This window comes from Cyprinodon variegatus, unplaced genomic scaffold (genome assembly GCF_000732505.1).
Source record: "Cyprinodon variegatus isolate N-32 unplaced genomic scaffold, C_variegatus-1.0 Scaffold285, whole genome shotgun sequence".
NCBI classification, from domain to species: Eukaryota; Metazoa; Chordata; class Actinopteri; order Cyprinodontiformes; family Cyprinodontidae; genus Cyprinodon; species Cyprinodon variegatus.
In genome coordinates this window covers 634,538-647,399 of record NW_015150738.1, presented here as the reverse complement: position 1 = coordinate 647,399, position 12,862 = coordinate 634,538, and positions in this window count along the sequence as shown.

Genomic DNA, 12,862 nt, shown 5'->3' with positions numbered 1-12,862 from the left:
ATTTTTAAAGCTTCAACCTTTACAGTCGCTCCAAAAAGCAAATTATCTGTTCCATAACCTCAGAGACTATCAGGGCTCAGAGAATAGGACCCAGAATTCAGGCAGACAGTTTAGGGTTGTTTAAAAATGAAAAGCTTTATTGACTGCTCTTAGTTCTGCGGCTCGTCAGCTGGGACCGGCTTACTGGGATCACTGTAGAGATGGATACTCAGGTTAGTGACCACGAAACTCAGACAGGGAAAGATTACAAGCATGTAAGTCACTAACATGGTTCTTTAATTCAGTCTGTGCCCAGAGGAAGGAGTGGGAACCAGTCTGATGCCTTCTTCACAGCTTGCGGCAGGAGCTGCCAGAGAGTTCCAGGAGAGAGGCAGAGCAGAATGACCAGCGGAAGCCAGCAGATGCGGGAGAGCAGATGGATCCGAAGGGAGAAGACAGAGCAGGTGACGAACCAGAAGCAGATGTCCAGGCCAGTAGATCAGAGAGACAAAGAGGTATCGAAGAGGAATCCAAGCCGGGGTCAGGGGACAGATCCAACTTCGTTAACAGATAGAATCCAAACAGCAGTCCGAAAACAGGGACAGGCAGAAACATGCCGGAACAGGGGCTAACCAAACTCAGGGTTCAGAGAAAGAAACAGGTCAGGATCAAGTAATCAAAACTCTACAGGGTACGCTAAAGAAGTCTCACACTCTGCTCGAATAATCTGGCACTGACGGCTGGAAAACCAGGTTTCCAGCAGGTTAAATAGGAGCTGGAACAGGTGAATCAGATGAGAGGAAATGAAAACTGGGAGGAGCTAGGCAGGGGGAAGAAATTAACTAATAATTCAGTTATCAATGACAAGATCATGACAGAGACACCCAGTGACAGTTGCAATCCCAGATTAGTGGTAAATTAACTATAGATAAAGACACTGCTCAAAACAATTAAAGGAACACTTTGTAATCAGAGAATATCATAAAGTTATTTAAACTTCTGGGTTATTGATTTGGTCAGGTAACTAGAAGAGGGGGTTGTTAATCAGTTTCAGCTGCTTTGGTGTTAATGAAATTAACAACAGGTACACTAGAGGGGGAACAACGAGACCACCATCAAAACAGGAATGGTTTCACAGGTGGAGGCCACTAAAATTTTTTCCCCTCCTCATCTTTTCTGACTCTTTTTCACCAGTTTTGCATTTGGCTAGGGTCACTGTCACTACTGTTAGCATGAGGAGCTACCTGGACCCTACAGAGGTTGCACAGGCAGTCCAACTCCTCCAGGATGGCACATCAATACGTGCCATTGCCAGAAGGTTTGCTGTGTCTTCCAGCACAATCTCAAGAGCATGGAGGAGATTCCAGGCGACAGGCAGTTACTCCAGGGGAGCTGGACAGGGCCGTAGAAGGTTTACAACTCATCAGCAGGACCGGTATCTGCTCCTTTGTGGAAGGAGGAGCAGGAGGAGCACTGCCAGAGCAAAGTTTTTGTCAGCAAGCGTAGAAGAAGAAATNCAGCACAATCTCAAGAGCATGGAGGAGATTCCAGGCGACAGGCAGTTACTCCAGGGGAGCTGGACAGGGCCGTAGAAGGTCTACAACCCATCAGCAGGACCGGTATCTGCTCCTTTGTGGAAGGAGGAGCAGGAGGAGCACTGCCAGAACCCTACAAAATGACCTCCAGCAGGCCACTGGTGTGAATGGGTCTGATCACCTCATACTGTCCAGGAGCTCAGGTCCAGATCTGGGAGGAGATACCCCAGGACACCATCCATCTCATTAGGAGCATGCCCCAACGGTGTGAGGCATGGTTACAAGAACGTGGGGGGCCATACAAATTACTAAATACCATTTTGAGTTGCTGCAATGAAATTTCAGCAAAATAGACTAGCCTGCTGGATAATTTTTTCACTGTAATTTTTTGGGATGTCTTTGAATTCAGCCCTCTGTAGGTTGATAATTTTCATTTTCATCAAATGATGTGGCATCCTTTTGTTACTGACACATTACCCAGTGCATATCAGTATAAATAGACAGCATGATTTTTTGCCCCTTTAAGATCTGATGTGTTTTCAAAGTGTTCCTTAAATTTTTTTGAGCAGTGTATTAAACTTAACAAGGAATTACATAAAGTTTTTGTCAGCAATGGGTGGTGAGGTTGCTTGAGGACCCAGATGCAGAGATGAGTGAAGCAGAGATGAGTAGGGCTGGGTACCGAACATCGGTTCTTTTATGGTACCGACCGAAATGCTTCGGTTCTACAGAGTATCGAAACATGCCTCGTCTTTCGGTGCCAAGTTTCGGTGATTGGCTGTAACACTTAACATGATTACGTCATCCAGGAAAAATACATAGGTGGCCACGCCTACAGCCAGGGTTCATGTGTATCTGTTGTGAACTGATTGCGAGCGTCGTGGAACCCCTTTAAAATGCCCCCCAGGTCAAAAGTGTGGCTTCACTTTATTAAGACTGATGCCAATAGTGCGCAATGCAATACATCGTGCAAAGAAACAATTTAAGAGCAGAAAGTTGCTCGGTGTTTGACTGCAAGAAGAGCGGACCGCAGTCGGCGCAACCATACTCCTCTCAGCAGCCCGTGGGCAGTGCAAAGCCAGAGCGGAGTGAATCATGCTGCTTTCACACTGGACGCAGCAAGAGCAGCAAAATCGCATCTGCTGCTTCCTTTTTGCTGCTTGTACCAGCTTCTGACGCATTGCTGAAGCAGCTTTGCTGCTCTGGCTCTCTGACGCGGGGGGGCGGAGCTACTCTATCCTTTATTTGCCTTGCAGCTATATTTGCTGTGATCAATGGGAATAAAGTAGTTTTATTATGTTTTTAATTGGAAAAATCCACCTGAAAACTTAATCAGTGCAGTCAGTTCACCCAGATTACCATCCTGCCTTCCAATATTATTTCTGTCTGAGCCGCTCAGACCCCCGCATACCAGCGGTGCACTGTCAGTAGGATTCCCATTCAACGGGCTTCTTTGTCTCCTGAGAAAGCAAACTGCTAAGTAAAAAGGTCCTCACAATGTAACAGTGAATATTAGACACTGACTTGTTTGAAATTGTTCTTCTTCACGGAAAAGAATTTTTTTTATGTAAGAGGAAAAATGTAAATGGAAAAATCAGAGCTTAAAATAAAACTCAAGATTTGTACTTTATTATGTTGTGTAATTTTCTTTTTCTTCGAATGTATATTATAAAACTGATATCAAAAAAAGTATCGTTCAGGAACCGGTATCGAAGTGAAGGTATCGGTATTGGTAGCGGCACCGAAAATATTTGAACAATACCCAGCCCTAGAGGTGAGTTCTGACAGATTTAATTGAAGAACACAGGAAACAGAGGTACAAATCCAGAAATCCAACTAAAATGTTAAACAAACCAAAAACCATGGAGACATCAGGGAAAAACGAGCCTGAGGAGCCACGGAGAGACGAACTGAGTAGACAAGTACAGCAATGACAAGGAACCAGCACTGAGTGACTGCAGAGGTGGAGTATTTAAGGAGAACAGAACAAAGGATGGACTAATGAGCTGAATAAGGAGCAGGTGTGGGTGGAACTGGCAAGAGGGAATCCAAGGGGAAAGAAAACAAGCACAAGGGGGCTACAGAGAGTAACTAAAGAATGCTTGAATATGATGAAAAATAAAAACAAAACAACTGATAACAGAAAACTGAAAAATCAGAGTCCCAACAAATGGGAAGAACCATAACAGTTTTTTTTCTGTATAATGTTATTATATTGGGCAACATCTCTTTAGCAGCAGTTTGTATTGTTGAAATTGAAACTGAGCCACTAACTCAAAAGCCAACTTCAAAAAGCTAGCTTTCATTCATTTCAAAACAAAAATACTAATGTTAGCAGAACAGGCTAAAGGTATAAGTACTGACAACTCCTTTAAACTTAAAGATTAAAACTACTTTGTTTTTTTGAACTGGCTAAAATTATTGTCCTAATATAAGAAATGTACTTTTTCAGGTTTACTCAACCAAAAAAAGATTTTTCAGCCCTAATTTTAAGTCACATAAGGAAACCACATCCTAAATTTGCTAACTAAGTGGTTTATGTCAGTACTCTTAAAAAAAGTTGATCAGAAATGAAGACATATTAAGCATCAGGAAACTGGGCAATTTGCTCTTATAGAGTTGGAAATTTCAAAGGAGCGTTGAAAAAATGTGTTGCTCCTCCTTACTGCTATCAGCCAGGTGATGTGGTATAGACTCACCTCAGAGGTTTTCAGATACCAGAGGGTCAGCAAGCGTAGGCAAAGAAACAGCTGATGTCCTTAGATTGTGAGAAGGGGGGCTTGTTGAGCCAAGGTTTGTCTAATAATGAATCTAATAATCTAGTGTTCAAAGTTCTTGCTTGCACTAAAACATGCATTTCATGTTCATCTTTGTAGGCTTTACCCACGTTTTGTGTTGGGATGAAGATCCGGCCCCTTGTAATGGCCATTTTCGTGCCACTCAGCCAATATGAAGCTAGCTTGGAAGTACACTAAGGGAGATTGGCCATTTAAAAGACCAGTGGCTCATTACTTAGCTATGTTTTTGTTTTATTTTCTGACACTAGTGTCTTAAATTTGATAGTAGAAAAGCAGCAGGTTGGGGATTAAGAGAGAGGGCGAAGACAAGCAGCAATGATCTTCCTGGTCGGGATTCAAACCTGGAATGGCTGCATGGAGGACTAAGGCCTCCATTACCCCGCCCCACATAATGTTCTCTCATGATGACGCTCCTTCGCACACCTGTCTTTGCTGCTGCACAACCAGATTCTGCAACACCATACTTTATGGTGAACTATGATTTTCGTCTTAAAACACATTTTTAATCTGCCATGAATGATTTAGATGTTTCTCTGTTGATTATGAATTGGGAATTAAAGCAAGTACAGCTCCGAAACTATAAATTGGAAATACAATTTTTTGAGTTTATATGACAGAAAAAATATTTTTCAAGTGGAACCATATAAATGTCACCATAGGTGATTCATAGGTGATTAAACAACGAAAAAAAATAAAAATGTTTAGCCTTGACATTTTTTTCTCCAAAATAAACACTGCAAAACTGTATAGATCCATGTCTTTCTTTTAAATGAAATGGTGCCAAATGCATTGTTCAATTAAAAAAAGGGAATCTGGCCAGTTAAATGTTTTGATTTACACTATTGGAGACCTTCTGCATAAGACAAAGCCTTTGCTCCTAAAGATTTGGCCATTGATTCATTGAAATTTAACATTGAAAAAACACAATAATATCACCAAACTGAATAGAAAATAAGAATAACAGAGCAAGCTTATGTAACGCATGCCGGTTACATCACCTGAAATGGTCGTACCATTACCTCCGACCCCTCATTGAAGAGGTCTGAGCCTCTAGTTTCCAATTATACCATCCATTAGAGGGTGTGGCTAGAAATGAATACGTACTGTTGCATTACTCTGGCAGAGTCAGACATGCCAGGTGGAACTATAAATCTCATTGCATTTGTTTACACAACTATAAAACAAAAAGTATTTGTGAAAAAATAATTTTGAAACATGTTTTAGAGAATTTAAACCCCCCATTTTGGCATCTGGATGAAACACCTTGTGACTGTTTTTTGGCCATTTTTATAACTGGATCAATATGAGCAAGTGTCAAAAGGGCTCTGTATTGCTGCAGAGGCCTGTTAATGATTTAATCATAAAGGCTAAGTCAAGTCTGTGGCTACAATGAGACACATAAAACACGCAGGACAAAGGGATTTAAGGAGCAGGCTGAGAACCACTGCGCCATAGGAGCTTTAGCCACCATCTAAACAAGACTTTTTTTGTGGTTTGTTTTCAGATTTGACAACTAAAGGAATTTATCTCCTTTCCTCCCTAAAGTGTAGCAGTATTAAATGAGTTTAAATGCTTGAGTAATTTTCCGCATCAATATTCTAAATAAAATAATGTATTTTTTTTTTTTAAAGAATAAAACCAATGTTCCAAATCCGCCCATGTCTCTGCCACCTATCGCCCATATATTGCTGGAGATAGACACTGGCCTACCATGATCCTGATTAAGGATTAAGCGGAAGAAAACGGATGGATGCATGGAACAATGTCGTGAATCTTCCCATGCTGTTTTAAATGTTTTTCACCACAATATCATGAAGCTGGTATTTTTTTATACCAGGATAATCTCATAGGATGCACCTTGTTGAAAGAAAAAAAAAAAAACACTATATTAGTAGAGCCCCAGTGTTCATCTCCTCATACTAATGATGCCCTTCCTCCCCCTGCTGCTATTTGGACTTCATTTGTTAACCAAAGCAAAGTAACGTCAATATGGTATAGCACAATCTTATCTTCAGATAAAAAGTGGTCGGATAAATAATCATAAAAAAACAGGCACTGAAACGACTATAGTCTGATAGGTGTAGGTTTACAACCAGGCCTCCTGCTGGTTACTAGAAACATAAACAACCTGCTGACTGTCCACCACCAACTATCTGATTTAGGACTCACCCAGATTATGACTCTTCTATATTTAAAAAAAAAAACAAAAAAAAACACACAATTGCTTATTAACTTCCCTAAAAAGAAACATTATGGTGATCATGTTTACACAGCATATGGGCTAAAAATGGGCAAAAATGAATAAAATTCATCTTTTTAAAACTTTTGTAAATACAATCTGGATTTAAAAATTGTGATAAAGGAAAAATATTTTATCATGTTTTAGTAACTGTAAGTAAAGTTTTAAATGGCAAAACAAGAGATTTTTATCAGCAAAATATTCCACTTAGACTAAAATTTGGAGGTTCAATATAAATCATCATTACTCATCTCTACTTTCTTTAAATGTATTTCTTTAAGTTTTGAACAGCTTCAGTTCAATTCTGACCCCTGGCTCATGCTTGGCTCATTACCAATGAATAAATTAACCATCTGACACTCATGCACATAACTTAATCAGTTTATGTACTTAATCATATTTATGAATAATAATAAAATAATATTGTAATCTTATCTGCTTTTCAATTTATGTTTTTAAAAGATTTTAAATGACACCCTCTTTATATCGGCTTTCAATCGAATCTCTATTGGGGATAATGACCCCCTGATCAGGCCATAATAACTTTAAGTAGCCTCTTTCTGGTATTTATTTACACATTTTCTTGCAATATAACAGATAGAAAAGTACTCTCAATCATACATAAAGCCTGTAAAAGATTGTACAATTGTGGGTGCAAATTAATTACTTAATGTCTTTCATAGAGGTTTTAGTTCATATAGATCTAATTCTCATCTATAAAAGCTTAAAACTCTCCATAAGATCTTAAACTTTTTTTTTTTTTTTTGCTTAAAGCAAAGTGGAAGATGATCATTTAACAACAGCAGTGAAAAAAAAAAGCCCATAACTTCTTCAAGATTGCATAGAAAACTCAGTTGGATTGCTCCCAATATTCCCAGAGGCTTCACCCCCCCACCAGCTGTTGAGTGAAATGTAAATATCGGCTGAGTCTATTTTCAGAGATCCTCTGGGAATACCACTATGAAAGGAAGTAGCTTTAATCCATCTCTGTCGCACTGTGTACCCCATTACCACGATAACAGCATCAATGTATTTATCTGAGGCAGTCACCATACCATTCATGGGCAGCTGAGAAGGCTCTGGGACTTCTGGGACAGCAGGAGATGAAACAGGAAGTTCTGTACCGTCTTCCTTTTCAGATCCAGCAGGAACTAGGAAGCTTATTGCACCTGTTTCAGGATGATCGGGCTGCCTAAGACCTGAGGACTCCTGGAAACCATAAACAGAGAATATATTTTATACAAGATTACTAAGATTATAGTAGAGCATGTGAAACATCAGCATCTGTAGATGTGAAGAAATGCTCAAAGTTGCGTGCTGTGAAAAGGATATGATTTTGTCCAAGGTTAATGTTGATGGTGAAAATGTGTCCCAAAATGTAAGGCATTTGTATTATATCAAATATTCCATTTAGATCTATGCACTACTTTTAGGGGAGTTCTTAAAAAAAGGCTTTTATAATCCAAGTTGTTTGTTTTGTGGTATTTTTTATTTTTTTATAAAAACATGTAGCATTTGTTTCCGTCAAAAAAACACGCACCTTTTTAGGTTGCATAGCAAGCAACTGGCCAACAAGCTGAAGGAAACTGGTTCCACAAGGTTCATTTTTGGGTATCTGAGGAAAGGGGTCTGAAGTCAACTGGATGCCATGCTCTTCAGAAAAAAAAAATATTTTACCTTAAAGGTATAGTCGAGGATGTTCTTTTTCCGGGTGGATCATCAAAATAAGTGGTCCTCCTAATTGTCAATCATTCTGTTTATATGTTTATGTAAGGCCGTTCTACGTGCTCGTCTCCATTTTCACTTACTGGTTGTTAGTCTGACTTATTTTCTTTTGGAAAGTAAGCTTGTATGAGAGATGCAAACAGCTAAATTTAAACAGAGCGTTCATGAGGAGAAATGGGCCTGTGCATTCTCTCGCTGCGTTAAATAGGTGTTGCCTCTCGGCAGCGGGTACAGGGTTATGCATGTGAATTTCTTTTTTTAAAGTGAATATTGCAGGTCTTTTTAAAAAAATCGTGAGAAACCTCCACTTTACCTTTAAGCTTCTCCTAACATAAAACCATAACACAACAGATTTGTCTCATACTATGTCAAAAATGTGAAAATGTTGATAACTTTACATGGACTCTGGAGAGACAAGGCTGAATACCCTCGCATTATCGGGTTGCCATTTAATACGCTGGCAGTCTTTCTTAACTGAAGATCCACCAATAAAATACATATTCCTTGTCTAGTTTTTTTTTGCTTTGTTTGTTTTTAGTTACTTCATGCTGAAACTTCATTTAAATTGAAAATTCAAATGTATTATTTGGTGACATTATGTATAGAGTATTGATTAGTTACAATGTGAATAATCTGTCCCTGTTCCTGTGAAATATTAGCACAACTTTAAAGATGACAGACCTCAGAAGGATGTTGCTTCCTTATCTCCAGCGACTCAGCGTTGGAATCTGCTCGGCCCATAGCCTCCTCCACCTTCTGGGTGATGCTCCCCATCTTTTCTCTCACTTGGCTCACTTTCTGTTCATTATGCCTCACCAGCTCAGCCATCCCGAGGGCACTGCTGACCATCGCTTCGATCCTCTGAAGGGTCACCAGGAGCCCACCTGAGGTCGCCTGTGCTTCGGTTTGTTTTGCCTCTAAGGCTGAGGTCTTCTCAGGCTCTCCAACAGCGGCTGAATCACCCTGGTCGCTCACCGCCTTTTCCAAACTTTCATCTGGTTGCTGTCTCTCTGCCTCCCCTTTCCTGTGAATGTGAGGAGCTTGACTTGTGTGTTTTTGCTCAGCACAGTCCTGTACTGGTTTCAGAGAGGCCTGCAGGTGACAGAGCTGCTTTTTCATATCCGTGATGGCATCCTCCACTTGCAGAAGCTTCGTTTGTGTCTCCGGGCCTTTCTGAGACACTGAGGCTTTCTCTCTGCAGGCTTTTATCTCTTCTACTTCCACCTTAAGCACCTTCTTGACCTCCTGCATCAGAGTCCCAGCCAGGCTTTGCTTTTGCTCCTTCTCCCAGGCTCTTTGTTTCTTCTTCTCTTTCCCCCCTCTCTCCTCCCACACAGACCCAAGCAGCTCAGCCTCTTGCTGCCTGAAACCACCACCACAGCTTTATAAACATCTTTTTACACACTTTTATCTTGTTCACTCTAGGCATTAAAGGTGCACTTTTGCAAGACAGTAACTCTTGCAGGCTGTGTAATGGAGATACTCGTAAATAGGCTGTCAAAACCAGGCACTTGTTTTATAAGCTAAACTCCTGCGACTAACATGGGCAGCATCCTTCATCACCATAACAGGAGAAAGAGGTAAAAACTCACTTACATTTTTGGAAGTTGGTGTCTTAGAGATGCTGTTTGCTGCAGATGGGAAGGAAAAGGCCTCTCCTGTAAGAGAGAGGACACTTAATGTTTAATTCATACATTTTTCCAAATGTAATCCCCCAACAGTCCCCCATCCTCACTGTCTCAGGACATCTGCTGTGAAGAATAACTGAGACACTGTTGCCACATTGAAAGAGACATGGATCAGACGGAACGACATGATGGAGGAGATGATCTGTGATCCTACCAACCTGCTGCATGTCCTGGATCTCGCTCTGTAAGGAGCGCTGGTTTGGAGGATCTGAACTGTGGGGACTCTGAGAAGTGAGGCAGTGTCTGTCATACCTGCCAGAAAGCAGCACAGTTACCTTAACAGTTAACTGAAAAAGCTTCTATATATCATGAATATAGCTTCTTATAACGTCACTTTTGCTAATGACCACTCTTCTCTGCATTTTTTTGTTTTCTGGTGGAGGGATGATTTATATTTAAATCCTGTTCTCTACTTTAAAAACATATCATATTATTAGTGTTTGCTCATTCAGTAGTGAAAAGGAGCAAATTCTTATTCTCTTAATTGTTTTTTGTAGCTTAAGACTTTTATTTCCCTCCACAAAAAGCGGAAGGTTAGAAGTAATTAAAGTACCGGTCCATACCAAAGGCTAAAGCACAAAAACAGCAATCTAAAGCTCCAACACAAACAGAGGCATGCAAAACAGCTGGATCTGGTGAGCTGGCAACAGGACAGAGAAAGCAGACGGGCTAATAAAGCAGAAGCAGAGACACGGCTGCTTCCAATGGTTACTAAGAGCTAATGAAAATAGGATGAGTAATGAAAAACAACTGAAGATAGCACACAGTTATGGTGATTACAACTATGTCTGAGGCAAGTATTTAAATACACATCACAATAAAGAAAGACATGAAAAGCCAAGATCAATCTTGCAAATAAGGGCAAAATAATATTGATCCAAAAACACAAAGATGGGATCTTAACTAAAAAAAAAAGAAAAAAAAAAAAAGAAATAATTACAGACAAAAGAAAGAAAGAACCAATGAAAGGTTTGATTGTGTTAGATCCAGCGTTAGTAATGATCAGCTGTACTATTGATGGGACTCTCCGCAGTGACACTTATTACCTGAGCAGTTGCTGGTGGGAATGCTCCTGTAATCTCATCAGCTCTGACCGTAGATCCTGAAACACCATAACACAGAAAACATGCTGCACATAATAGTCCCAACTAAAACCAGATTTTTTCCACTTTGATTTGAGCAACATACCTCTATCATATTGTGATTTTCCACATGAAAGTTTCTCATCTTGTCCATAAGGATGCTTTTCTAAAAAAGCCAAATTTAAACGCTGTAAAAAAAATACTCTGAACTCATAATCAGCATTAAATTTGCACACCTTTTTTATTTCTTTGTCTTTCAGCATCATCAGATTCACGGTTTCTTCATGTTCAGCCTGTAAATAAAAACATAAAGTTATTCAAAACTGTGAAAACTAAGGAAAGCATGCAGTTTGGAGCTAACCCTTAGCTGGGTGTTAATCCTCCTCAGTTTGTTGACAGTCTCGTCATAGCAGGCCATTTCAAAGGTAAGTTTTTCATTCTGTGTGAACAAAATCAGGAGTTTTATTCATTTGAAGACAGAAAAGCAAATAGTTAGGGTCTCCCTTACCTTGTCTTCTAGCACTCTAATTTGAGCCCTCAAGTTTTCAGTCTCATTAGTCTGAAAGAAGAATTCCTTGTATAAAAACAAGACATGCATTTAGTAAATATAAGTTTGATTTCTCTGTGTTTGATGTACCAGCTGGGTGAGCCTTCTATGAGTATAACTGGCTGTTTCCTGAACTTCTTTTAGAGTCTGATGGGTTTCTTCCAGCTCCTCTGTCAAACATTGAGCTTTTATGGATGATCTCTCAGAGCTGCATGTTCAAAACACAAACACACAAATGAATCAGGTTAGTAAAGACGTTTAGATATAGTAAACACTTCTATTTCTATCTAAACTAACAGAAAAAAAACATAAAATGGAATCTGATGTTAACTATAAAACAAACTAATAGGTATTTAATTTGATTATATATATATATGTATATATATATATATATATATATATATATATATATATATATATATATATATATATATAAACAGAAACAGGTAGTCCATAGATGGATGGATGAATTAGAATAAATATCTAAGTGAAGCTCATGCTCCAGAAAAGATAAATTAACCTCCTCAAACCTAATGGTGTCTGCTTGGGATCGAGCTCTGCTGCTTATAAAAGTGGAGCCCATGTGATTTTTTAAAAATGTTTCCATGTACAGCCTATGAATCCATGACCCTCCAGTTGTTATTATTTTAGTCTATTTTATTTATTCGGTTAATGCCCCCCTTGTGTTTCCAGTGTTTTTAGTCTCCAACTGTTTGCCATGTTATTGCAGTCTCTTCCTGCCTATTTTTGGTGATCCCATTTTGTTGTGTCCCTTCTTCTAATCCCTGTTTGTTTATATTACAACCCTCACTGATTTCATCTCTTTTGAGCCAATGGCCAAAAAAAAAACAAAAAACAATTTGAGCTATTTGTAGCTTCTTCTCCTGCTTAACTCCATTTTTGCTATTACACCAAACTCCTGTTCAGTTCGCTTCCACTAATTTGAGTCTTATACTAGAAAAAGACATTAAACTTTAATAAATGAAACAAACCTAATGAGCAGAAACTTCAGTAATAACTCCACAAATCATATTCTTTAGTTTTAGTTTTTATTCTGTGAATAATCGAAACAGTTCAACTTTATGTTTCTTAATTTTACTGTATCAGCATGTTATGTGTCAGTAGTGGAAGTTCATGTATGTTTCCTATTTTTATGATTTATTGACTTTATTGATCTCTCATTGGAGGAATGTACTGTTACATTGGCTCATTAGTCAAAAAGAAGAAGGTGCCAATATATATATATATATATATATATATATATATATA